At 46.0% G+C, this 27,935-nt stretch overlaps 1 long non-coding RNA gene across 3 annotated transcripts in view; it reads left to right on the top strand.

The window, feature by feature from the left end:
- The window catches only part of LOC140633572 (uncharacterized), a 92,422-nt gene that overhangs the window by 51,757 nt on the left and 12,730 nt on the right, over positions 1–27,935 (top strand). The window contains exons 1-4 of one of the 3 annotated variants that reach the window (XR_012031154.1): positions 3,037–3,130; positions 3,869–3,963; positions 19,904–20,127; positions 20,508–20,614. This is a non-coding gene — a long non-coding RNA (uncharacterized lncRNA). Of the gene's footprint in view, positions 1–3,036; positions 3,131–3,868; positions 3,964–19,903; positions 20,128–20,507; positions 20,615–27,935 lie in introns of those variants that run through there. The other 2 variants (XR_012031153.1, XR_012031152.1) reach the window with 2 other exon arrangements.

Below are 27,935 nucleotides of genomic sequence, written 5' to 3' on the forward strand. Positions count from 1 at the left end.
TGGACCTGGCTTTTATTATGCAGTGTATTTGTTGACATGCCAGATAGGGTTGGAGGTTGGGAAAGCTGTAGTGATGAACTGCCCATCCTGGGATGCTTGGTCATCCTAGCAGGATGGTAAAGTTGTCCAACAGAAAGAGAACCAAAATCTGGAGTATTTGAGAAGTATTGTCTTTTCCTTTAGTTAATGTTTGACAAACCCACTTAGACACTCACTTCACTTGGAACTTCTTGGGATGAATTGGCTGTGAGAAAGGAGACACACCTACCTGGGGTAGGGTGGCTGATAATTAAGTGCCTCCCAGGAAGCAGGGGCCCAGAAGCTTTAGTATCTTCCCAGACTCCGGTAAGTGAAGTGAAGGTTGTGTATAGTGCTCACCCTTTTTCCAATCCTGGCTGGTTGATCTGCTCTCCAGAAGCTCTCTTTCTTGGCAGGAAGGAGTTGGTAGCCCTCAGAGGACAGCTGTCGGTTCCCCCTTCTGCCCCCGGCGGCTTCCTAGGCCTGGGTCTTTCTCTGCACTGTACCCCTGACACAGAGGCCTTGGGAAGGGAAAGTGACAGTGCTTAGGCTGCAGGCTAGTGGAGGGGGTCAGAGACTGTACTTCCTCTTCCAGCCCTTTCAAAGCATTTTTAATCCGATTAGGTTTTCAACAAATACTTGAAGATTTGCCCTCCTCTGAGAGGCTCACAGGGTTGAGGAAGAGCTTTCCTCTGTTTGCTTTTCCTTTATGTGGAAACCTACTTGGGCGGTTTCTACAATCAACTCCCCGCCTGCCTGCCGCTGCACCCCCCCCCTCCCCCCGTTCCACCCCCCATGCTACCACCGACCCCTCCTCATCCCTCTCTCACCTCGGAGATTCCAAGCCGGCTGGAATTTACCAACCTCAGGGCTCTGGCCACCTGTGGCTTTCTGGGCCTAATGAACTCTCATGCCCTTCAGGAGCACCACTTTGAGCCGTGGGCTTAAGGCCACTGCTCTGACCTCTCCTGGCCTCGTAAGTGTGGTAGACTAACCTCCCTCTTGCAGGGCAGCCAGCAATATTGCATCTTGCCTCCTGTGGATGGAGAAAGCCAGGGAGATGGGGGCCAAGCTGGGCTTGGTTTTGGAGAGCAGAGACCTGGCTCTCAGCTCCTTACTACTATTCTTCCTCCCCCTTTTAATTATTTAGTAAGCTCTCTGCCCAACCTGGGTCTTGAACTCACTAGGGGTTAAGCAGTGTAAATGTGCTGGGAGGAGGACACACACACACACACACACACACACACACACACACAGAGCTATGTGTCTGGCTGTATATATGGAGCAAACACTGGAAGTGGGGTGATGTGGAAGGGAAGGAGGGCAGATGGTCAAGCAAATTAAATATACATATTAATGTATATGTTAATATACATATTAAACCAGAGAATAAATCCTTGGTGAATTCAGTACAGGATCAAGCCTTGGAAGATTCCAGAATGACTTCCCAGAGGAGGTGGCAGATAAATGGACAAGTGTCTCTTGCAAAAGACAAGTGCAAGGAACTAGATTTGTTCATCCAACAAATATTTGTTGAGCATCTGCTGGATGTCAGATACTGCTCTAGAGGCTAGGAGGCTAGTGGAGAGCAGGACACATACAGACCCTGCCAGTCCAATGGGGAGAGACAGATGAATGAAAAGATAATGTGTTAGGTGGCATTGAAGAAGAATTACTGTGACACAGGTTAAAATGCTTAGGAAGATTTGATTCAGGACTTTTTTAGTGGGAAAAAGAGAGTGAGTTCAACTCACTATAGCAGACAGCTGGACATCTGTAACAAACAAAGTAAAGGGGGTCTGGGGATGGAAGAGACATCAAGGGTGTGGGAATTCTTGTTAAATCATCAGGATTCTTTTTTTTTTTTAATGATTTTATTTATTTATGAGAGACAGAGGGAAGCAGAGACAAGGGCAGAGGGAGAAGCAGGCTCCCTGTAAAGAGCCTGATACAGGACTCAATCCCAGGACCCCAGGATCACAACCTGAGCTCAACCACTCAGGCACCCAGCTGCCCCAATCATCAGGATTCTTGCAGAAGGCAGGCCAAGCAGTTAAACATCACAGGTGGGGTAGAGGAGTTTGATCAGATAACATAAGAGTAGGGGCTGACTTAGGACTCTTTGTTAAGGACAGGCCAAGTGGAGGCCTAGTTGAGAAGGGTTCAGAGGCGTCTCACACAGGTTTGGTCAAGGAGAGTATTCGGTGGTGTTGAAAGGTGCTGTAAATTAAAATAAAACGTGTGGGAGAGAGCAGCTAGAATGAGATGGGGGCTGCTTTTTATTAGAGGCTGTTAGCAAGGCCTCTTGAGGAAGGTAATTTCCCAGCAGAAATCTAGATGGTGTCAGGGAGCCAGACCTTCAGACAACTCCAGGAGGTGTCCCAGGTTGAGGAAACAGCAAGTGGGAAGGCCCTGACAGGTGGTTTGGTGTGTTTGAGCAACCATGAGGAAGAAGAAGTCTATAGGGGAAAAGTGGTAGGAAAGATCAGAAGGGGTGTGTGTGTATGTGAGGGGGTGTTGGGGAGGGAGGGGTGTGTGTATAGACCCTGCAAGGTTCTTGTAGGATGTGGTAAGAAGGGGTGAGGGAATGGAGAGAGGGATAGTCTGCGCCCAAGGTAAGAGGGAGTTTTGCCCACCTAGAGGGCTGCAAGGGGTCGTGTGTTGCCCTGGCATAAAAAAGGATCATGTGCCAAGGAGAGTGCCTGGGGAGGCCAAGAAGGTGGAGGTGGAGATGGTTGGGGGGCAGAGGTGAGGAAGACTGAGAGCTGAAGGAAAGGGGCAGACCATGCCTGTCTTTCACATCTATTCAATCAGGGCTTCTCAGTCATTTTAATGAGAGACTCCTTCCCTGAGTAAAAATCAGGCAATAAAGGGAGGAATGCCTCCCCATTTAACTTGACCGAGAACTGCAGAAGACGAAAGGAGGGTTGGTTGAAACAAAGTTAGAGCTGGCCTAGTTTGGTTGGCTGCCGTTCCTATAAATATCACCCTCCTGGTCCTGGAAAGGCATCAGTGACGGCTGTTGGAGCTACTGGGGAACATCCTTCCTGTTCAGATGTCCAGGAGTTGGCTGTGTGTGGACATCCACGTGCAAAGTGCCTGGAAGCAGGGGGTGAGCACGCAGAACAAGAAGTTCAGGATTCTGAGCCCACCTCTCTTACCCTTGGGGCCGGCCCCACTTCCTCTGGGGGCCCAGGCATCCCTCTGGCAAGTCTTCAGCTAAGAAATATGCAGAAGTCATTGGCCAGACTTAGAACTAATCCTTTGTGCCAAAGGGGCTGGTGGAGGGGAGGGCGCTTTGCCAGAACCAGGATGTTCCTTGCTAGTGGTGAACCCTACCGCCTCCCAGCCATCCCGCTGATTTTCTTTTAGAAGTGGGGGAAATGGGATTGAGGGCCCAGTGTAATTCGGCAACATGTGAGTTAAAAAGCAGATGAAAACCCACAGAGTAACCAGACATTCTTCTCTTTGCATGCAAGATCCTGCTGAATGTTGGAAGAGGAAGGAATATTTTTCTTCCTTTTCAGACATTACATCCTGTAAGGAGAAGATTTGGAACAGATGGGGGCCACGGGGACCTCACTGTATTTGCTTATATCCCCCTACCCCCTCCCACAACCAGAAATGGTTCATTTATTTTTTTCGTAGTGAAGTTAATTTTTTTTCCTTTTTCTTTTCTTTCTTTCTTACTGTCTTTTTTTTTTTTTTTTTTTTAAAGAGAGAGTAGGAAAGTAAGATGTCAGGGGTCAGGGAGAAAAATCCACAAGGTTCCAGAAAAAAAATCTACTTTTTATCACAGAGGCTTCTTCAAAGTCTAAATATAGATAATGAACTCAAAATTTCATTTTAGGTTTAATCGCTGTCCCAGTGACTTCTGCATTAAGGAGAAGGCAAGATAAAGGATCCCTTACCAGGTGGAGAAAGAGGCTTTCTGAGTAGTGAAAGGTAAGGGCATGTTTCTGAAATTGTGGGTACACGATGTGGGAAAAACAAAATTGGTAGTGCTTTTTGGGGGCAGCTCAGGTTTTTGAACAATTTGTAGCCCCCCTTCTGTTGGAGTGATTGCATTAGAGAAGACGGTGAGAGTGGTGGTATCATGGGCCTTGGTGCACGTGACTGGCTGCAGCAGGGTCTCTGATGGGGTGGGGTCCTTGGCATGGTTGCGGGCAGCTGGATGCGTGGTGTGTGTTAGTCTCCAAACCACAGCCGGTCCTTTTTGCTAAGAGTGTCCAAGGCACAGTTCTCCTTCCCCTGAACCCTGAAGGGGGCTCTGCCAGTGGAGTCTGATGGCAGGAATTAGCCAGGGTGGGCCAGCCAAACTGCCTGCTGCTGTTTTATCGGTTCCCGAAAGGGAACAGGGGGTGGTTGCATGTGAAAAGGGAAGGGCAGGAGGAAGAGCACACGGCCTCTGTGTTTTCCTTTATTGTCCTTCCTTTCTGATTCCCTGGAGCCTATGTCGGGCTGTCTCTTACTTTGGGTGGGATTGTGAGTGCCCAGGTCTAGTCCACCGCCTGCCTCTGGCATGCCGTTTCTGAAGGATGTTCTGGAGAGTCGGTTTACTGAGTCAACAGCCACAGCAAGCTGATTCGGGAAGGGGAAGGGGGAGGTGCTAATGGCTATAAGCTCAGGTTCTTAGTGGATACTGAGAGCTATTGCTTTGGACTCTCTTCCCTGCCTCTAAGATACATCTTGCTAAGGTCAAGAAAGACCTAATTTAAAAATCAGTTGACAGGAGAGCAATATGGCCCACATGCCTAGAATAGGATCTCCCATCTTGATTCTTCATTCTTAACTTCTAGAACTAGATAATGTGGTAGATGATGTGCGATGGGAACAGTCGATTCTGCCTCCCTGTCTGTTAGTCTGGCTATTGGAGAGGATGCTGGAAGAGCAGCACCTGGTGCTGGAGCACCATGCATTGCCTACTGGGCACCGCAGTTAGGACTTCAGGGGGCACACCAGTGCATAAAATATAGGTCTTGCTTTCCCAGAACCCAAATGCAAATTTAAGAGTATTTAATTCACGGTGGAGGGAGGGGGCTGGGGGGTGGGGGTGACTGGGTGACAGGCACTAAGGGGGGGCACTTGATGGGATGCGCACCCCGTGTTATTCTATATGTTGGCAAATTGAACTCCAATAAAAATAAAATAAAATAAAAATAATTCATGGTGGAGTCACCAGGGTTAGGCAAGCATATATACAGGAGACTGAATAATTTCAGTTAGCAAGTACTAAGCAAGCACCTGCCATTTGGGAGACCCTGTGGATACAGCAGAGGATGGGACAGAGTCCCCACCTTGTTGGAACTACAGTCCCATGTGATGGATGGCCTAGTCAAAGGCTCTGGAGCTACACTCTGGGAATTGCTCTGTTAGAGGACACAAGAGGGGCTGGAGGTCCGTCAGGCAGACTTGGGGAACTGAGAATGCCCTCCTGGAGAAGTGATGTTTAAGTTAATCCATGAATAAGAAGACCTAACATTTGTTGAGTGTTTACTCTTATTAGTTGACGTGGTACAGTCCTTTAGTCCTGGCATCATTTTTATTTGTTCCCTCTTTTATTCTGAGAAGTGTTGTGTTGGGATGGTGAATCGTATGGAAATCTGCTATATGCCCAACACGGCTGTCAGAGCTCCACTACTAGAGTAGTGCCGGCTCATACTAAGTGCTCAAAAATGGGGATCCCTGGGTGGATCAGTGGTTTAGCGCCTGCCTTCCGTCTAGGGCGTGATCCTGGAGTCCCAGGATCGAGTCCCACGTTGGCTCCCTGCATGGATCCTGCTTCTCCCTCTGCCTATGTCTCCCCCGCCCCCCTCTCTGTGTCTCATGAATAAATAAATAAAATCTTTAAAAAAAAATAGTAAGTGCTCAAAAATGACCTATTTCCTGGTCACTTGACTTAGCTCATTTAACCCTCATAACAACTCTGGACTGGGTAGTAGTTTACTGGTTAGGGGTTGCTTTTGGTTGCAATAAGAGAAACCTTTTGTAACAGTGGTTGTAGTCACAATGGCATTTATTGTGGATGAAACAAAGAATATAGGCTTTGGTGGTTTGCAGGTTGGCAGTGGCTCACCAATGACATTAAGACTCAGATTCTTTTTTTTTTTTTTTTTAAGATTTTATTTATTTATTCACGAGAGAGGCAGAGACACAGGCAGAGACACGGGCAGAGGGAGAAGGAGGCTCCATGCAGGGAACCTGATACGGAACTTGATTCCGGGACCCCGGGATCACCTCCTGAGTCAAAGGCAGACATTCAACCACTGAGCCACCCAGGCGTCCCAAGGACTCAGATTCTTGTTCTCTTTCTACTCCACCATCAGGGTTGGCTATATAATTTATGGGGCCCAGTGCAAATGAAAATGTGGGATTCCTTGTTTAAAAAGCAGGAAAAATTGGCAGGCCAGGTGGCTCAGCAGTTTAGTGCCTGCCTTCAGCCCAGGGTGTGATCCTGGAGTCCCGGGATTGAGTCCCGCATCGGGCTCCCTGCATGGAGCCTGCTTCTCCCTCTGCCTGTGTCTCTTGCCCCACTGCCCCCTCTCTGTGTGTTGCTCATGAATGAATAAATAAAATCTTAAAAAAAAAAAAAAGCTGGAAAAAAGTGCCATTTAAGGTACTAAAATGTAAAGCTTTTTACTTTCTTTGTAATCTTTCTTTTGAGTATGGCAGTTTATTTGCTACTTAACATTCTAAAAAAAGAAATAACAATATTAAATTATTACCTAGAATTTTACTGTTTATATTGTACAGTGCTGGTTTTAAATGCAAGCATAAGAGCATTTAACTGGTATGCAAAATTATGCAATTATATTCAAATGAGATAATGTTCAAATTATCTTTTTTTACCAAGCCATTTTTCTTCTAAAATGCTCACATTTATTGATGAAAAGTAAAAAGCAAAATACAATTTATAATTAGTGTTAAATGAGATACCACCTCACACCAGTGAGAATGGTAAAAATTAACAAGACAGGAAATACAAATGTTGGAGAGGATGTGGAGAAAGGGGAACCCTCTTGCACTGTTGGTGGGAATGTGAACTGGTGCAGCCACTCTGGAAAACTGCGTGGAGGTTCCTCAAAGAGTTAAAAATAGAGCTACCCCACGACCCAGCAGTTGTACTGCTGGGGATTTACCCCAAAGATACAGATGCAGTGAAAAGCCGAGACACCTGCACCCCAATGTTTATAGCAGCAATGTCCACAATAGCCAAACTGTGGAAGGAGCTTCGGTGTCCATCAAAAGATGAATGGATGTTTGAAAGTTAAATATTAGGTTTTTTTTAAGAATTTAATATCTGTGATTACAGTGCTCAGTTTTCATTTCATTTGCAAAATAAAGAATTAGTATTAGGCTTCGTGCATGCTCTGTTCATAGGTATGTGGGAAGAGTATTTGCATGTATGATACACATACAAGCAATAGGATGTAATTTTGCTAAGTGTTTTTCAACCACTATGTGCAAATGGTGTTAATATAGCTCTGATTTGTGAGTACCTCTGGAACCATGAATAGGAACAGAAGCAAGAAAATGGATATTCAGGACTCTTGAGTTCCTATCCTTCCTTTGGCAAGAAGTACTGCCTTTGTGCTGAGAGGCAGGACCCAACAAGCTCATTTGTCCTCTCTCTTCCATGAGGGCTCCTGCCACCCAGGTCCTCCTCACTTTCAGAGCTGTGTTGGTCTCTCATGGTAGCCAAAGCACAATACACAACTCTCTCATTTGGGATGTAACTCCCTCTTTTTTTTTTTGAGGACGTAGGGCAAGGGAGGGGAAGTGTTGCTGTGGCATCTGAATGGTGCTAGTCATCCCAGCAGATGTTGAAGGTTATAAGTAATTCTGTGTGACCCTCAGGGACAGAGATGCCCATGTTTTCTTTAACTTGTAAATGTGATTTTATGATAGATGAGACCCTCTAAAGCACAGGGCGCAGGGCTCTCTTGCCTGGTTCTAAGAGTAGTGCTGTGTTTCCAGAAGTCCTGAGCTGACTTCTTTTTAAGTTGTATTGACCTGGATTAATCACTGGCAAAAGGAAGGTGGGTTTCTATAACTTACTTAAACCAATCATGGTAAGTTCCCTGGAATGAGCATGTGGCCTCTGGACAAAATTGGGGTTCTGTTAGTAAGGCAGAAGAGAGAGAGCTGGGTACTCAGCCAATGATGTGTCCTCAATTATTCTCATTTTTCTGAAAGGGACTTCAAAGTTTGGAAAGGTTAAAGTCACACCTGGAAAGAGGTGGATCTCTGGTTGGAACTCAAGAAGCCTAACTTGGAATATGTCTTGACCATCGTCCTTACTGCTTCCTGTGGCTTTTGAGCAGGAGGTAGTCTTGTTGGCGAATGAGGCAGGAAAGAGGGCTGGAAGGAGCCTTCCAGGCAGAGGAAATAGCAGGTGCAGGAAGCCCAGAGGGAGAAAGAGATGGTATGGTCTAGCTGAGAATTAAAAGATATCATGAGAACCTTGAGCATATTATGTGAAGGGAAGCCCTGGGGGATGAGGCAAGAGAATGGACAAAGCTAAGGCTGCTGGGTGGAGGCAGGAGGTGGCAAGATTAGGATCAGACATGGGCCAGGAGGTTGTTGAAAGATTCTAGTAGGGCAGACTTAGTAGTGACTGAAACAGGGGAGGGAGGAGGTAATGTGTGCGATCAAAAGATACTTAGAAAGTAGAATTGATAAGGTCTGGTGATATAAAGGTGGAAAAGAAGGAAGAATCAAGGATGACACCTGAATTTATGGCTTGGAACTGGGTTGGTGGACCTGCCATTCAGATACAGAAAACAGGAGGTGGTGCTGGGGGAGAGTGTGGAGGAGAATGAGTACCCCCACCTTTTTTAAAGTCTGATGTTGGACATGTTAAGTTCGGGGACATAGAGTAGAGCTGTCCTGTAGACCTTAGAGTCTGCAACTCAGGATAGAAGGCTATACTAGAGAGATGTGGGCTCCTTCATATATAACCTTTGGATTCCACTGTGGGTGAATGTATAACATGTGCAAAGGGAGTCTAGGACAAGCCTCAGAATCCCAGGATATAAGGAAAGCAGGTCTACAGGGGAAACTGAGTAGTTGTTGCCTCTAATAGAAGAGTTCAGGAGAACTTGGTATTATTAAAACCAAGGAAAGAAGCTTTAAGGAGGATAAGGTAAGACCTGAGTACTGAGGAAATTGACAACTGTGGTGAGGGGTGTGTCAGGCCACAGCTTGATAAGCAGGAAGTTGACAGGACACTGGGATGTGGGAGAGTAGAGGGGATGTGGATGGAAGGGTAGTGGTAACTACAGAGTGATGGGAGGATCCAAGGAAGGTTAAAAAAAAAAAAAAAAAATCCACAACGGGGAAGACTTGGGCATCTTGACTGCTGGTGAGAAGTAGCCTTCTGGTAGACCAGAAGCTGCAGAGACAGAGAGGAGGTGGGTAATGAATAGTGCAAGCACCTGCGGGGGGCAGGAGGGGTTGGGATTCAGGGCTCAGATGGGATAGGTACTCTGCCCATTGGAACAAGTGGGGAAGAGGCAAGGAGGATGCCCATGTGGGAGAGTGTGTGGGAACAAGAATTTGAATTTCCATTTGGATGGTTTGCTCTGTAAGGCAGCGGAAAGAGGAGGCGGTAGGTCAGATGTTTAGGAAGGCTGAGCTCTGAATTTTCTGCCATAAAGACAAGAGAACTGACCAGCAAGAAGGGGAGCTCCTCTATTGTGTGCAACCAGCATAGCCACACATGTCCTTGTACTTGGAAGGATTTCATGCTTTAATGCTCTGCTGCCACTATCTTGAAGTTCTTAATTATTGAATAAAGAGCCCCTCATTTTCATTTTTTTGTATAAATATATCCCATGTAATAATATTAGGGTCATGCTTACATTAAAAATTATTCATTGTGGCTGCACCAGTTCACTCTGAAAAACTGTGTGGAGGTTCCTCAAAGAGTTAAAAATAGATCTGCCCTACGACCCAGCAATTGCACTGCTGGGGATTTACCCCAAAGATACAGATGCAATGAAATGCCGGGACACCTGCACCCCGATGTTTCTAGCAGCAATGTCCACAATAGCCAAACTGTGGAAGGAGCCTCGGTGTCCATCGAAAGATGAATGGATAAAGAAGCTGTGGTCAATGTATACAATGGAATATTCCTCAGCCATTAGAAACGACAAATACCCACCATTTGCTTCAACATGGATGGAACTGGAGGGTATTTTGCTGAGTGAAGTAAGTCAATTGGAGAAGGACAAACATGATATGGTCTCATTCATTTGGGGAATATAAAAAATAGTGAAAGGGAATAAAAGGGAAAGGAGAAAAAAATGAGTGGGAAATATCAGAAAGGGAGACAGAACATGAGAGACTCTTAACTCTGGGAAACGAAATAGGGGTGGTGGAAAGGGAGGTGGGCGGGGGGTGGGGGTGACTGGGTGATGGGCACTGAGGGGGGCACTTGATGGGATGAGCACTGGGTGTTATTCTATATGTTGGCAAATTGAACACCAATAAAAAATAAATTTATAAAAAAAACAAAAGAAAAAAATTATTCATTGTGCATCTGACATTCAGATTCCACTATATTTTATTGGGTGACCTTACGTGAAAATTATGTGGCTGGTCCTGCTGGGAGGCTGAGGATAATAGTGGTGGTGTCGCAGGTCCCAGGAGGTCTTCTCTGTGAAGCGCCAAGTGGTGGTGGGGTGGGGTGGAGACTGGATGTGTTGTCGATGTTACTTAGAGGCTGTGTAACCATTTCCTGAGATTCTAACCACCTGAAAGTCTGTGTGGAGGAGGCAAATGGTGCAAGGCCTCTAGACTCCGTAATTTCCCATCTCATTTGGGTGAAACCCAAAGGCCTTATCTTGGTTTGTGAGGCTCTACCTCCCCTTCCATTTCATTTCCCACCCTTGCTGTGCTCACTGTAGCCTCTGGTCAGCTTGCTGCTCCTCAACACTCCAAGCTGGGTTAGCCCCAGGCCTCTGCTGTGATGGTTCCTTCTGCCTGGAATGTTCTTTGTGTAAGTAACTTCAAGGCTTATGGTCCTTGTTCTCTCTGGATCCCTCAGAGGCTTTCCCTGACCACTTCTTTACAACAGTACCACCCCCTCCATCTTTTGTGTTGTTCTGTTTTGCCTCATATCATTTCTCACCTCCTGATATACATTTATTTTGTTTCTTTTCTTTAAAATGAAAGCACCATGGGAGTAAAGACTTTATCTCGCTTACTGATGTAACCCATGTTCCTAGGCACACAGAAGAAACTTAAACTTTGTTGAGGGGCACCTGGGTGGCTCAGTTAAGTATCTGCTTTTGACTTGGGTCATGATCCCAGAGTCCTGGGATCGAGCCCTGAGTCAGGCTCCCTGTTCAGTGGGGAGTCTGCTTCTCCTTCTTCCTCTGCCTGCCAATCCTCCTGCTTGTGCTCTCTCTGTCAAATAAATAAATAAAATCGTAAAAAAAAAAAAAAAAATCAAACATTTGTTGAAGTAATATATAAAATGCTATATCTGGGCAGCCCCGGTGGCACAGCGGTTTAGCGCTGCCTGTAGCCCAGGGTGTGATCCTAGAGACCCGGGATCGAGTCCCACATCAGGCTCCTTGCATGGAGCCTGCTTCTCCCTCTGCCTGTGTCTCTGCCTCTCTCTCCCTCTCTCTCTCTGTGTTTCTCATGAATAAGTAAATAAATACATCTTAAAAAAAAATAAATAAAATGCTACATCTTATCAGTATTTTAGATCAAGTATTTTTATTTTTTATTATTTATTTATTTTTAAAAGATTTTATTTATTTGTTCATGAGAGACCCACAGAGAGAGGTAGAGACACAGGCAGAGGGAGAAGCAGGCTCCATGCAGGGAGCCTGACGTGGGACGTGGGAGATGGAACTCGATCCCAAGAATCCAGGATCATGCCCTGAGCCGAAGGCAGATGCTCAATAGCTGAGCCACCCAGGTGTCCCAGATAAGGTATTTTTAAAGGAGAATTTTTAAAAATCTTGGGATATCTAGCTAGCTAGCTAGCTATCTTAATGGTGCTCAACAATAAAAGGAATGAACTAATGTTATATACACCAACATTAATAAATCTGAAATGCATTATAAGTGGAAAAAGCCAGAGTCAAAAGGCTACACACTGAATAACTTCATGATATTCTAGAAAAGGCACAGTTATAAGGACATAAATCAGAGGTTGCCAGCGGCTGAGAATGGAGGGAGGGGTTGGCACAAAGTACCTGTTTGGGGTGATAGAAATGTTCTCTATTTTGACTGTGGTGGAGGTTCCATAACTCTGTGCCTTTATGAAAATTGTTAGCTCTTTACTACAAGGATGAATTCTACTGTATGTAAATCATACCTTAGTATTAACTAAAAGATACCCTGTTCTCATCTGGGTTTATGTTATAGTATTTGAGCATTTCTTGTGAGAGTTAGCTAATAATTGACTTTGTCTGGTGGCAAAGTGATCCCAGCCGTATAGTGTCACTCCTGCTTACTGCTCCTGGTAAATGCCTGTGCCAAGAAACTGACTTGTTCTTAAAGTGGGAGAGATTTGTTTAGGTGGAAGTCAGTTGTAGATTTCATTCCCAGGATCTCCCACTCCCTTCTAGGAAGAGAACACCTTTTCCTGTGTAGTTGGGTGGTGCTGACCTTTGCCCTGTGTCCCTAGGAGTGTTTATATGATCTGAGCCACTTGAGTCCTCTCTGGCACTTTGCTGCCAGAGCTCTTGAGTGAGATGGTGGTCTATTTTTGCTGAAATTGGTAGGACATGATTGTGAGGCTTTTAGTGGATATCTTGTTCACCAAATGGAGAAAGCAGGACAGATAGAACACTGAGTATTTGAGCTTCTGGATCTAGCCATACCTGAAGCTAGATATGCACCCTGGACTCTCCAATGACATGAGCTAATAAATTTCACTTTCCCCCCACTTAAGCTAGGCTGACTTTGGTGACTTCTATCGATCACAGCTGAGCAAGTTCAGACTCACAGTATTCTGGTTGAAAATGAGAAATAGGAGAGTGGAAGATTAGCCCATTTTAACTAAATTAATGAGTTGTGAGAGGAAGTTCTAATTTCCCTGAACCTTTTTATTATGGAAGCAGGAGAGGGGACAGAAGGTTGAGAAGGTGATGAATGAGGGAGACTGAACAATGAGCAGACAGAGCATGCCTCTGGCCAAATGGGGCTGGGGACACTAGGGTGGCATCCCTTCCTAGCAGGGGTTCCCTGGTTGGTTGAGGAGGGCCTGGAATCAGCAGGCAGAGGGATTGGGGTAGCCCTGGGCTATAAGCCAGCTCCAGGCTCTTGCCTTCAACTTGGTAAATCTCAGTGCTGATGACCTGCTCACTTCAAGGGTTATGAAAGACTCAAGGAGGTAACAGCCTCCTTTTGGTGACACGGTTATGAAAACCATCAGCACTGTATAGCTTCATTTGCTTGAAGGTAGAAGGCAAAGACTGAAGAATCACTCAGTGTCTCTTGTGGACTTTGGGCTTTGATCTGACTTGCATGAATGGCAGATGACGGATCATCTTGGGTAAAAGAGGGTGAGGGGAAGGAAGCATAAAAGTAGGGCCTAGGGACTGAGAGTTCCTTAGGGGTCAGAGATAGGGTTGTAGAAGAAGATTTCTGAATGCTAACCTGAGCAAGGGGCCTGGGGCAGGCTTCTAGCTGGAGTTGTTCAGTGCCTTTACATGTTTTGGAAAGAATGAAAGACTCCCCTTTTCAAAAATCTGTTTCTTTTTCAAAATAATGTAGACTTTTTCTGAATACAAAGTAATCACTTATCTGTTTAAGAATTTTTAAAAAATGGCATAGTATGCAAAAGGAAACACAGTCACCTATGATCATGATACTTCCAGAGAGAATACAGGTTGCATTTTTGTGTATTTCTTTCCAATATTGATTTAAGTGTGGCTGTGTGTATTTTTAAATATATGAGAGAGAGAGAGACTATAAATAAAATTTGACTCTACTGTATATATAGGTTTAGATTCTGTGTTTTTTCACTTAATGTATGATAGAAACATTTTCCTATATATTTTTACATCTTTTTTACAGCCTGATTTTTTTTAGGCGTTACAATCCACCATTTAAATGTATTCCTTTTATGAGGTAGAAGACTGTTTCTAATTTTTTAGTATTATAAAACAATATTGTGGTTAGATCTGTACAGATACCTTTGTGTTCATCCTTAAATAATTTTGTAGGACAGAGCTTTAAAAGTGGCGGGGAAGGTCAAATGGGTTATCTACTTAAGAATTTATGTCTTTATCTGGCCAGCTTACCCCTGATAAGTTAGGTGGTGTTTAGGGCTTTAGAATTCTCAGAATCTGGCCCTTGCTGATTATTACTGGATTTTGAGGAACTTGCCAATTGATAGGTGGGAAAAGCTCTTTCAATTTTATTTTAATGTGCCCTTTTTTCTGGTTACAGTAAGGCTGAACTTTTTTTTTTTTTTCATAGAATTGATAGCTATTTATGTGTTTGGTTTAGCATGTGTGTGTATGTGTGTGCGTGAATTGCTCCTTACAGCCCTTTATTCGTTTTCCTGTTGGAGTGCTCATATTTTTCTTACTGATTTATAAGAACTCTGTTTATAGTAAAAATATTAGCCATTTGTGGTTACCGATATATTTTTAAGAGTGTGGTGAAATGTTTTAATAATAGATCTTTTATTGAGGTCAAGATAGAATGCTTGATCGAGGCGGGAGAGGGAAATCTGATGCTGCCCACCTCCTTTTCTATGTGGTATAAATCCAGAAATATATAGTACCTTAGGATGTTAAAATGTCCTAGAGCACAGCCTCGTTTTGCCTGGAGGGCTAACTGGCTCAAGCCCAGGAGGCTCTGGCCACATGCAGAGCTGAGGCCTGAGCTCCAGCACCACTTTGCATTGCCTGGGCTTCTGGATCTTTTCTGCCAGGCTTCCAAACCCTCCCTGTAGGCATTTGGTGCCCAGATGATGAGTGTCTCTATACAAGCCACTCTATTCGAAAGCAAAATCTTTTTGAAAGCTGTTACAGGTTTTTCCAGAAGTTCCAGTTTTTCAGAATTCACCTGCTCCCTTTGCCCCCAGCAATTAACATTTGAATTTCCCAATCTGCAGCTTCCTTTGTACTTACTGGGCAGTGACTGAGTCCAAAGGGACCTTCTGCCAGGAGATTTAGCTCCGTGGGCTGGGTGGTGGAGCCCTTCCCCTGACCTGGGGCCGGGCTGCTCAGGAGAGCTCCTTTTCCACCCTCATTCTGTGAGGTAGCAGCTGGTCACTTAGGATGTGGATTCTCTCTGCCTCTCAAAGGTTCCTTCATATAAATATGTTCATACATTCTCCTGCTGCTCTTTTTCCTGAAAGAGTGAAGTTCGAGGCTTCAGTTGCTAAATTTAGCTCTTGCTGACGCACTGGCTCTCTCCTAGCAGTCTCCTCGTGTCTCAGTGTTGCTGTTAGCCTCACTCTTTTGCGGGGAGACGAACACCATCACATCCTACATAATACTTAGCTCTGAGGCATTTCCAGCTGGGAAATGCATTTCTGTATTTTCATAGCTGTGTTCTCTGCATGAATGGACTGTCGTGAAGCCAGGCTGACAGCCAGGGGGCAGGTCACGGGCTGGCAGCCAGCCTATGGGAGGCAAAGATCCCTTGGGTGGTGGCAAGGAAACCAATGCAGTCCTGGCCACAGGTCTGCTTGCGGTCAGGTAGAGAGAGCGATGGCTCTTGGAGGAGATCTGAGGGTGGTATTTGACTGGGATGGGAACGGAGACTTTTCACGAAGGTAAAGCCTTACTCCTTGAAGCAAATTGTTAAAATAATTCTGACACTTGTTAAAATAAGGCGGATTTTTTTCAGGGCTCTCACAAAAAGGGGTATTGCATTAGGGGAGAGAGATGGGGCTCAGCTCTGAATACAAGGACCTGTGGGGATTGATGGCCAAGGAGCAGAATGAGAGGCTTAGTGGATGTAAAATGGCTAAAAGGAGATCTCAAGGATCGGGGAGACTGACACATCGAAGGCAGGGGATTCTCTCTAAACCAGGGGAGCAGATTCTGGCCAACTGGGTGGTGCAGGCCCAGAGGAATGAGGGCAACACCGAGGTCCGGTAGAGAAGAGGACTCAGAGAAGCCTAACTCAAGTTTGGCAGGGAAAGAGTCTTGGTCAGTCCCTCCTGTGTTTAAGGACAAAAGAGACCCTGTTCAGTTTTCCTCAAAATGATCTAAGTTCATTTCTCGTTCTGTTGCCTTTTGTTCGTTGAGTACCAGCAGAGCCATCTGTTGGGCCTTGTGGTAGAAGGCATTTGCTGGACGGTGCAAACTATTTAAACGAAGAGGGAAGAGGACTCGGGATCTGCAGTGGTGAGGAGTCCTTTGAAGTTTTTATCAGGTCATCCAGCTTCAGCCTGCCAGGCTTCTTTAGATCTTGGCAGAGGAGGCTGGCTACGACCCTCCCTAGAGTTCTCATGAGCAACTCAGCAGTCAGGTGGTAGTTCTCTCTCAGTGAAGCTAGGTCAGAAGAGTGGGAGAAAAATGGGAAACAACAAGAATTGAGAACTTGGTAAGAAGTGAGAAATGAGAAGTGAGAAGTGAGAAAATGTGCAAGATGGCAGGATGTAGTTCAGTTGACAGGTAGGTAACAAAGTAAAAAGTAATTTTTAAAAAAGATTTTCTTTATTCATAAAAGACACACAGAGGGAGACAGAGGAAGAAGGAGGCTCCCTGTGGAGAGCCTGATGTGGGACTTGATCCCGGGATCACGCCCTTAGCCAAGGGCTAACGCTCAACCACTGAGCCACCCAGGTGCCCCATAAAAAGTAATTTTACCAAGAGATGATAAATAGCTCCAGGACAGCGAACCAGACCACAATTTGATACCCACAGAGCTGTGCTATAGTTTCCTATTTTTTTTTTAAAAGATTTTATTTATTTATTCATAAACACAGAGAGAGGGGCAGAGACACAGACAGAGGGAGAAGCAGGCTCCATTCAGGGAGCCCGATGCGGGACTCGATCCCAGGTCCCCAGGATCACACCCCAGGCTGCAGGCGGCGCCAAACCGCTGCACCACCGGGGCTACCCTATAGTTTCCTATTGAGAGGTAAAATTTCTCCAGGGTCTAACAATGGTCATTGGGTGAAACATAAGGATGGAAGGTGGCCCGGTGTCAGGCAGGCCTGGGTTCAAATCCCTGCACCAGTTGTGAGACGTTGGACACACTGGTTTAATAAATCATGTAGTTTGTCCACAGGTGATACTGACATGCAAGTAGAGATCAGAACTCATGTACTTAAATGGGTTTGGTGCTTGGTAGGTACTGGTGGAGTGCGTGCACTGTGTCCTTTTTGGTGGAGGAGGGCCCTCCTGTGCGGCAGAAAGGGAGCCTCTGTTCTAGGCCTCAGTGGCCACTAGGCAGGACCCAGCTGGAAGAAGTGCAAGGCTAGCTGTGGCCAATAGAGGCTTGGTCCTCGGATGCTATGGACCTCAAATCACAGCTTGTGAACGTGTGCACTCACTTGCTATGTGTTTTGGTCACTTTCCCCATCTCACCATCTCAGTTAGGTATCCTTCATCCTACTATGCAAATAAAACTGAAGCTTCAAGAAGGTAACCACCTGCTCGGCCACACAGGAAGTGGCAAGGTGGGGATTTGAGCCTAGGTCAGTCTGGCCCAGAGCCCAGGTTCTTCTGTCCTCTTGGGCACCATTGATGACCAGGGAGGCAGACCCACGCTAGGGAGAATATTGTGGGCAATGGTGTGGACTTTGAAATCAGACAGACTGGGGTTCAAATCCTGACAATGATTGTACTTTTAGCTGTGTGAGCGTGGGAAATGACTTAACCTCTGTGATCTTTGGTTCTTCCTCTGTAAAATGAGGGAGCTGTGAGGATGTCATGAGAGAAGGTCTGCCAACCTTGGCACAGGCCCTGGGGTGTGATGAGCATTCAGTCAACAATGGCTGGCTGCTGGCTGCTGGCTGCTGGCTGCTGTGGTTTATATGGGGGGTGCTGAGCCCTTTCTCATTCCATTGATCTTTTTTTTTTTTTTTTTAAGATTTTAAAAAATTTATTTATTTATAGAGACACAGAGAGAGAGAGAGAGAGGCAGAGACACAGGCAGAGGGAAAAGCAGGCTCCATGCAGGGAGCCCGATGCGGGACTCCATCCCAGTTCTCCAGGATCACACCCCAGGCTGCAAGCAGCACTAAACCACTGCACCACCAGGGCTGCCCTTCCATTGATCTTCTTGTTTGGTCCTTGGGAAGGGTAGACTCTAGAGAGCAAGTCTGTCAGGCATGGGAGTGACCTTTGGCATTCTTGTCGGTCTTGGCATGTATTGCTGGGAGCTGTTTATCAGAAACATAACCTGATGGACAGGTTGGAAGGACAAGGAGGTTGGAAGGACAAGGAGAAGAGTGGCTGGGTAAGGTGTGCCCAGAGTGGTCCAGTTCTGCTTTTCCTAGTGATGGTCCAAAAGGAGAGACAGGAATAGGGGCTCATTTGGACCTAGTGGGCCCTCCTGAGGGAACCCAGCCTGGCAGATGTTTGCAGGATCTGGAGCTCCTGGGGCAAGAGGGACTGTCGGTGTCCCTGTCAGTCTCTACTTGAACCTTTCATATCAGCTTGACCTACAGTAGGGCCTATTTTCATAGACCCTGCCCTCCAGAGATGTTTGCGTGCTACCAGTAAACCACTGGCTGACATCATCTCAGCACCTGCCTCATAAGGATGTGCCAAGAATCAAGTGTGGATGGACATAATGCTCAATTCCTCACACTTTGCATGTGAGGAATGCCTACCCTCTATCTGTAGCTCATTCATAGTTGGTTGATTCTGGCACTGTTTTGGGTTCAAAGGTCACAGTGATAAACAAAAAAATCCACACACTCACAAGGGGTCATATTCTAGTAGGGAGACAGACAGGAAACATGTAAGCACAGAGACTTGGATGCGGTATCGGGGGATGAAGAACAAAAAAGCAGTGGAAGGAGTGTTTCAGGGTGACCAGGAAGGGGACCTGGATAAGCAGAGACCCTAGTGAAGTAAGGGTGCCAGTCATGAGCATGTTGTGGGGGGCATTCAAGGCGGAGGCCCGGTGGTGGAACGAACCCTGGGACAGCAAGTAGGCTGTAGGAGAGGGAGCGAGGGAGGTGGGAAATGAGCTACTAGATGACGTTGGCCTTCTCACCATTTGCAACAGCCATTATTTCCAGGTCTTGGGGAGGATTTAGCCTCTCCTTTGCTCTCCGCATCATATGTGCACGTGGCTGTTGTGGCAGTTGTCACACAGGGTAAGAGTGTCGGTCTGTTTTATCCCCTGCCATGAGCTCTTCAGGCCGAGAACCGAGTCTCTCTTGCTGATGCCTAACACCTAGGGTAGAACGTGCACTTCACATAGTGAAAAATGAATTTGAGTAAGTGGAGTGTTATCTGACAGGGTTTTCTCAGTGCCAGTCACTGCGGGAAGAGCTTTATAATATTTGTCATCCCATTTAATCAGTAGCCTCTCCCCCAGGCGTTGCCCCAGCTTTACCCCCAGAGGATACACCCCAAGTTCCTCCTGAGCTGGGATTTGCAGTCAGGAGTGGAAGGGCCAGGCTTTCAACTATGATAAAGCCTGAGGGTTGGCTGCGTGCAGCGGCTTCGTCAGGGGTGCGGCTGTGACGGCCCTGCGCGGGGACTGGTGTGTGCTGCTCAGGGGCCTTCTTGGACCCGGAGGAGACAGCTGGCCCTGGGGCCTGCACGGCAGCCCTTAGACCCCCTCTCGGCCTTGTAATCCACGACTGGAGAAGTGGCGCTTAAAACGAATTTATTCAGGTGGGACCAGTGTAAGACATGGAAATAAGGCTTTTGAGCTGCTGCACATAAACTGGAGTGTAAATGAAAAGCTTTTTATTTGGTTTCCGAGCCAGACTCTGAGAAGCCAGTGGGCCGTGTGGTCTGGGAGCGCTCGGCGCGGGCCGTGGTCGGAGCAGGGGCCACCTTGACGGACGCGGGGACGATCGCTGTCGCGCAGCTGGCAGGGCCCGGAAACGCAGTGGGGACCAGAAAGCCCTTTCCGAAGACACGGAAGGCGGCGGAGGAGAGGAACGGCAGCGCCCCGGTCCCGGCGCATTTGAGAAGGAAAATGCTTGAGGTAACCCGTGTTGGCAGCTTTTATAGCTTCCTCCCAGTAAAGTGCCGGCCGCCCCCGAACAGCCTCTGTTTTCTCTCCGTGTGAGGCGGCCGCTCTCCAGCCATGGCGGCCCGCGCCGGCGGGGAGCCCCAGGGCGGGCGGCGGCCTCCTCAGGACGCCCACGTTGGGCCTGTGGGCCGGGCCTCCAAGCGGAGGCTGGCTGTGGTGGGGGCCGAAGAGGGAGGCGGCCACCGGGAGGGCAGGCCCGCCGCTACCCCCAGGCCTTGCCCACGCCCACGCCCACGCCCACGCCGCGGCCCCTGCGCCTTTGGTTGCCGCTTGCCCCGCCCTTCCGTGACCGGCTTTAACCTGCATTTATAATCTCTTCTCTTTGGTAATAGGTGCACATGTGTGAGGTATATTTGGACACTGGATGACGTGTGTGGTGAAAAAGACGTCTCTATCGCTGCTCTGGGATCCTAGGAAACCCAGACGGCCCTGAGGTGAGGTACGATCTGCTGCTTGACGTTCTCGCTAGACTCCTTCTCCCTGTTTTCTTTCAGGTGATTATACAGAAACCAAATACATATCTTAAAAAAATTTTTTTTAGATTTTTATTTATTTATGATAGTCACACAGAGAGAGAGAGGCAGAGACACAGGCAGAGGGAGAAGCAGGCTCCATGCACCGGGAGCCCGACGTGGGATTCGATCCCGGGTCTCCAGGATCGCGCCCTGGGCCAAAGGCAGGTGCTAAACCATGCGCCACCCAGGGATCCCTTGATGTCAATAACTTTACGTTCACAGCATCATTCAAAATGAGCAGACTGGGACCCCTAGGTGGCTCAGTGGTTGAGCATCTGCCTTTCACTCAGGGCATGATCCCAGTTTGGAGATCAAGTCCCACATTGGGTTCCCTGTGAGGAACCTGCTTCTCCCTCTGCCTATGTCTCTGCCTCTCTCTCTCTCTGTGTCTCTCATGAATAAATACATAAATAAAAATTTAAAAACAAAACAAAATGAGCAAGCTGTGAAGCATGCATTGCAAAAACGGAATGCTATTTTCTTATGTGGCCATTTTAGGTAATAGTAATTATCATATTTAAACATTGATATCAAGGGATCCCTGGGTGGCTCAGTGGTTTAACGCCTGCCTTTGGCCCAGGGCGCGATCCTGGAGTCCCCGGATCGAGTCCCACATTGGGCTCCCGGTGCATGGAGCCTGCTTCTCCCTCCTCCTGTGTCTCTGCCTCTCTCTTTCTCTCTATGTCTATCATAAATAAGTAAATAAATAAATCTAAATAAATAAATAAACATTGACATCAGGGCCCCTGGGTAGCTCAGTCCATTGACCGTGCAACTCTTGACATTGGCTCAGGTCCTGATCTCAGAGTTGTGGGATCAAGCCCTGGCTCCAGTGCTTGCTGGGGGGGGGGGGAGCCTGTTTAGATGCTGTATCTCTCTCTCTCTCTCTCTCTCTGCCCCTCCACCTGCTGGAGCATGTGCTCTGTATCTCCCTCTCTAAAATAATAAAAATAGCAGGCATCAAGGCTCTGCCTCATGCTGTACTAAGAGCTGTGTGTATATTATCTAATTTAAGCCTCATGCAACTAAGGCTTCTTGCAGGGGAACAAGAAGGGTCAGGGGTAGATTTTGCAGGGTGTATCTCATTTCCATGAAGCCTCAAATTTAGACTTTTTTTTAAGGTAGCCTCCATGCCCAAAATGGGGCTCGAACTTGAGACCCCAAGATTATGAGTCACATACACTGACTGAGTCAGCTAGGCGTCCCTCAAATTTAGATTTTTGACTTTATCTTCAAATAAATTTATACATACAGTAATAATATTTTTGAGTGTTAATTTTAAAAACAACTTATTTCAAAATAGTTTGACTCAGAGGAAGTTGCAAAAATAGTACAGAGAATTTCTGTATATCCTTCACCCTGCTTCCCCCAATGATAATATCTTCCATAACTGTAATATGCTGTCAGAACCAGGAAGTTGATGTTAGCATCTTCTATTAGCTCAGGTTCTCTGTTTGTTATTAAAGTTAATTTTAAAAAAAAATAAGTACAAAATACATCATACTTGATAATCTAGTTTGGTAGTTCTTTGTTGTTAAATATATAGGAGTCTCTAAGTGGTGAAGGCTGGGGCCTCTCTCCTGGCTCACAGAGGTGAACAGTGGTAATTAGCTCAACAGGTAAGGAATGGGGATAAAATTTTTTAAAAAATTTATTTATTTATGATAGTCACACACAGAGAGAGAGAGAGAGAGAGGCAGAGACACAGGCAGAGGGAGAAGCAGGCTCCATGCACCAGGAGCCCGACGTGGGATTCAATCCTGGGTCCCCAGGATCGCGCCCTGGGCCAAAGGCAGGTGCTAAACCGCTGCGCCACCCAGGGATCCCAGGGATGGGGATCAGAGAGGGCAAGTCACTTGTATGAAGTCACACAGCAGTAATAAGCTTCATAGCTGAGGCTTAACCCCTCTGATTTTAAGATCCACTCTTGAGCCCCCACACTTCCCAGCATCTCTTCTGATTTGCTGCTGTTCAGGGCAAGTCCCTGAGTATAAGTATGTATATTTACCTGCATCCATGCATGCGTATGCACATGCACAGATTTTTTTCTTTCTCCCATTCTCCAGAGTTCCTTCTCTGAGACTAGAGAATGCCAGAGCTAAAGAGGACCTTGAGTTGGGCATTTAGCACAATGCCTCATTTAATAGAGAACAGTCATGCTAGCATGGGGGCCCATGTGCTGTGTCTCAGGTTGGCCCAGATCCCAGGGCTACAGGCCACATTCTTCCATAAACCCAGTCATTTTGTTGGTTATCTTTGCAACTCTAACCCAGTTGCTCATTTCCACATTTGCTGACTTCCATCTTTTTTGGATTTTATGGGTAGAGCCATGGGAGTGCAGAAAGGATTGTTCCAGACCTTCCACCTACCCCACTTCAGAAATCTCAGGTGCACCTTGCACATTTAGTTGACCTGATGTGTGTGTGTGTGTGTGTGTGCATGTGTGTGTGCGCATATGCACATGAACCTACGTAGGTATGAGAGAGCATCTGGTGGTCTGCATGAATCTTCTGAGCAGTTGGGACCAAGCCCCTCGCTGGCTGAAGCTTTAGGCCACATCTGGTGGAGAAGTGATCCTGGGATCAGGGCTGCACCAACTAGGGGCCAGGATGGGAGGGGATGCATTCACAGGAGTGCTGTCTGAAAATGCCACAAAAGCTAGTCTTTAAGTTACACAAGGCTTTCTGAGTGGCATCACTACCCTAACTTCATTAGTTTTGGGGCCTGTCCCTGCCATCTTCACAACCATATCAAGAGACTGTGTTTCCTCACCTGAAGCCTCTACCGCCTGAGAGGAGGGAGGGAAGAGGGGATTAACTTGCCTCACCTTCGGACCTGCCCAAAGCTTAGTCTGCAGTTGAGACTTCTGGCATTTAGGAGTGAACAGCTATCCTCCCTAAACATAGGTGTGGGCTACTGAGAGAACAATCTTGGCCAACAGGTGCCTGCCAGAGAAGGTCTTTGTGAAGGGTAACTAAATGATAGAAACAACGGTATTGGGCAGCCCAGGTGCCTCAGCGGCTTAGCGCCGCCTTCAGCCCAGAACATGATCCTGGAGTCCCGGGATTGAGTCCCATGTCGGGCTCTCTGCATGGAGCCTGCTTCTCCCTCTGCCTGTGTCTCTGCCTCTCTCTCTCGCTCTCTCTCTCTCTCTCTCCTCTCTCTGTGTTTTTCATTAATAAATAAATAAAATCTGAAAAAAAAAAAGAAACAACGGTATTTCACTTGCCCTAGTTTTAAAAGTAGATTCCAACATTTTAATATTGATTCATTCTTCCAACTTTGTACCATGCAAAGTATAATACAAATGTGAATAAGATAATTTCTATCTTAAGGGATGAGCTAGCAGCATCAACAGCCCCTGAAAACCTGTTAGAAATGTAGAGTCCCAGGGCTCATCCCAGCTTACTGAAGCACAACTGGCATTGATTGTCACAGGCATAGATTGTCTCCAGGTCTCCTGGTACTGCACATGCCTGTTAGAGTCCACATGCTCTGCCCCTTCTGATTCTTCCACCTGTAACACCTCACTCATTGATCAAATAATTTTTCACTAACTGTATATTGGAGTTGGCACGTGTGATGAAATCTCTTTGTCTTTCTGTTGGAGTAGGAGAGAATTCAATAAAAAATAATTTCAGTACAGTGTGATCAGTTTACTAAGTGAGGTATATAGGCTGTGGGCTACAAAACTTTTTCATTCTCTTGGTAAAGTTTTGCTACATACCGTGTGCCTGGAGCTCTGCTAACAGAGGGGTGTAGTGTAAGGTCAGACAAGCTAACTGCCCTGAGGAGCTTAAATTCCGTGGGAAGAGTGAATGATAAACAGTAAAGAAACATACAAATAAGGTAACTACCATGGTGATAAAATGCTTTGCAGGGAATAAATGGGGTGATAGGAGAGAGTGATGGTACATAGGGCAGTCGGGGAGTTGAGGATCACGGGAGATAACTCCTGGACAGCATATGAGAGGTACTTGATAAGGTTATTATTCTTCCTACAATGGTGAACATTTGATCTACTAACCCTCCTGATTCTTAATTTGCAGCGGTACGCACGATGCATTTCTGTCCCCAGACAAAACCTGTCTTTCCTCTTTATGTGTGCAGCAGCCTAACATTTGTCTTACCGCAGTGACGGTCAGTGGACTTCCCAGCCTCTCATCACAGAGTCCACCTATGCTGTCTTCTCTGCCTAAGACAAGATTCTAAACTAAGCAGACAGGATTTCAAAGCGCTCCAGTGCTCCTCCAGGTTCTGTAATCAGCTCTCTCCTAGAGTGGTCTCTGGTGCCTGAGTTAGCCTAGCTCTTTGCTTTGGAGGAATGACATCTTTTCCTTTTATTACATGCCCTTCCTATCTTCCTTTGGAATCCAGATCTCCTTCTCCCTTTCGAATTGGACACATATCTCATTTGACCATCTTTATTGCCATACCTGATCACACTAGTGCCTGGGAGTCTTTCTCGTCCCTGATCTCCTACTTATCTGTTGAGTGCTTGTTCTTTGCCAGGTCCGGCCCTTGGTGCATGGAGGAAGGCCATGGGTGAAGGGACATGATCCCCACCCTTGGAGTGCAGGTGAGTAGACTAATAAGACTCTGGTCACTGCCTCAAACACAACAAAGGAAAATGGTCTTGGGACCTATGCTGGGAAGGAGACAGGTTACTTGAGAGTCTATGGTGAGGGGATCTGGCCTTGTTAGGGAGGGGTTCCTAGGAGAAAGAACCAAGGTCAAGATGCTAAGTAGACCTCAACTCAAAAAGGGGCAAAGCAGCAGCATATGCAAAGGTGCGGTGTTGAGAGAACTTGTGGAAAAGAGAGGGATGAAAGCTTTCTGGGCTCATGAGAGATCCCTGTCTCCATGCCTTACAGCTCCCACGTAGCCTGGCTGCTTTCCCCACTTCTAGCCTCTGTGGTCAGATTCAATGGTCATTCTCAAACCTTGTCTTACTTGACTCATCAGCAGCATTTGGCACAACTGATTATATCCTTCTCCTTGAAATGTTTTTTTCGCTTGACTCCCTGGAAACCGCTTTCCTGGTGGTCTTCCTGCCTGCCTCATGATTCCTTCTCAGACCTCTTGCTTGTCCCTCTTCGTTCTGAGCTTCCCTGTTGAGGCATCCCAGGCTTTTGTCTTTGGATCTTTTATCTCTTTCCTCACGCTAGCTGTAAATACCATCTCTGAGTTCATCGTCTGCAGCTCTGACCTGTCTCCTATCAGATTCGTGTATCCATCTACCTGCTTAGCACCCTCCCTCAATATCCATTAGACATCGTAAAATTAATAAGGCCCAATCAAATTTGCCTGCTTCTTCCCCACCCCCTCTCCCCCCAAATTTGTTCTTCTCAGTCCCCCCTCACTCTACTAAATAGTTATTCAAGCCAAGGTGCATTCAAGCTGTAAACCTTGGAATCATCCTTGACGTCTGTCCTCTGATCACTCCCATTCAATGCTTCAGCAAATCCTGTCTTCTCAGCCTTCATCATATATCTGCATTCTTTGCACTTCTCATGACCATTGCTACCTGTGGTCTGAACCGCCACTGTTTCTTGCCCAGACCATTGTGGTCAACTCCTCACTGCGCTTCTGTTACATGCCATTCTCAACATGGCAGCCAGAATGGTCCTTCCCTAGTAGAGTCAGGTCATGCCACTCTCTGCTCAAAATCCTTCAAAAGCTGTACCATGTCACTAGGGTAAAAGCCAAAGTCTTTACAATGACCCATTTCCTTCTTCCCTTAGACAGTGTTCCACTGTGTATAATGCATATTCTCTTTTATGCATTCTTAGAAAATGTGTATAGTTAATTTGTATGCAAGTTTCTCAAAATTTTAATTCTATAATTTTAATATTTTAATATATAAATGGTATGGTTATAGATGTCATTCTGATTATTTTTTTCACTCAGCTCAATGTTTTTAATCTCCTCTTGTTGCTAATATATGACAATAGAACCAGCTACACACATGAGATAAAACATTAATGCCATAATTGAATTAAAAAGGAGAAATGAAAGGAAATTAGCGTATAATAAAAGATGTAATTTGATATGTAAATGCACAGGCACAGATATGCTAGAAGACAGAATGAAATATGCACTTCTAAGGAAAAACTCTAGATTTAAGAGAAGGAAAGATTTAAGTACTGTTGTGGAAACTTTCTGTAAAGCTTTTGGCATTTTCAAGTAAGAGGTAAATAGATACCCACGTGACAAACAGTTTTCTCGTGTGAATGTTTAGCAAGACATTTGACAGTTCTACGGGGCATGTGTGTGTTTCCAGACCATTGTGGGACCTCTACTATTCCTGTCCCATTCTCAACTGCGACATACAAAAGTGCCCCCACTGGTGTACAGAATACCTCCTGGAAGTGGATCACAGTCCTAAATCTAAAGCCTGAAACCATAACATTTCTCAAAATACATATTACTTTGTGACCTTTGTTTAGGAAAAAAAAAATCTTAGCTGCAACACTAGAAGATGAGTCATAAAACCAGAAATGGATAAATTGGACTTCACCAAAACTAAAACCTTTTGCTTTTCAAAAGGCAGTTCTGTTTTTGTTTTAAAGATTTCATTTATTTATGAGAGACACAGAGAGAGAGGCAGAGACATGGGCAGAGGGAGAAGCAGGCTCTCTATGGGGAGCCCGATGCAGGACTTGATCCAAGGACCCTGGATCCATGACCTAAGCCAAAAGCAGACACTCAACCACTGCGCCACCCAGGGGCCCCTCAAAAGGCAGTGTCAAGAGAAGGAAAGGATAAGCCACAGAGTAGGAAAAAATATTTGCAAAGCATATTTCTGGTAAAGGACTTACATCTAGAATATATAAAGAACTCTTAAAACCAAGTAATAAGAAAACTACCCAATTTTTAAAAATGATGAAATGACATGAAAAGATATTTCATCAAAGATGTATGGGAAGCAAATAAGCACATGAGAAGATGTTAAACAGCATTAGTCACTAAGAAAATGCAAAATAAAACTACAGTGAGATACCAGCAGCACCTGTTGTAATTTCTATAGTTAGGAAGACTGACCACATACCAAGTGTTGGCCAAGGTGTGGGTTCCAGAACTCTGACGCACTGTTATTGAGATGGTAAACGGGCACAGCCACTTTGGAATACAGTTTGGTAGTTTTTTAAAAAGCTAGGCATATATCTCCTATGTGATCTATCCATTGTTCTCCTAGGTATTCACCCAAGAGAAAAGAAAAGTAAGCTGACTTGTATACCAATA

Source organism: Canis lupus, chromosome 5 (assembly GCF_048164855.1).
Source record: "Canis lupus baileyi chromosome 5, mCanLup2.hap1, whole genome shotgun sequence".
Lineage (NCBI taxonomy): Eukaryota > Metazoa > Chordata > Mammalia > Carnivora > Canidae > Canis > Canis lupus.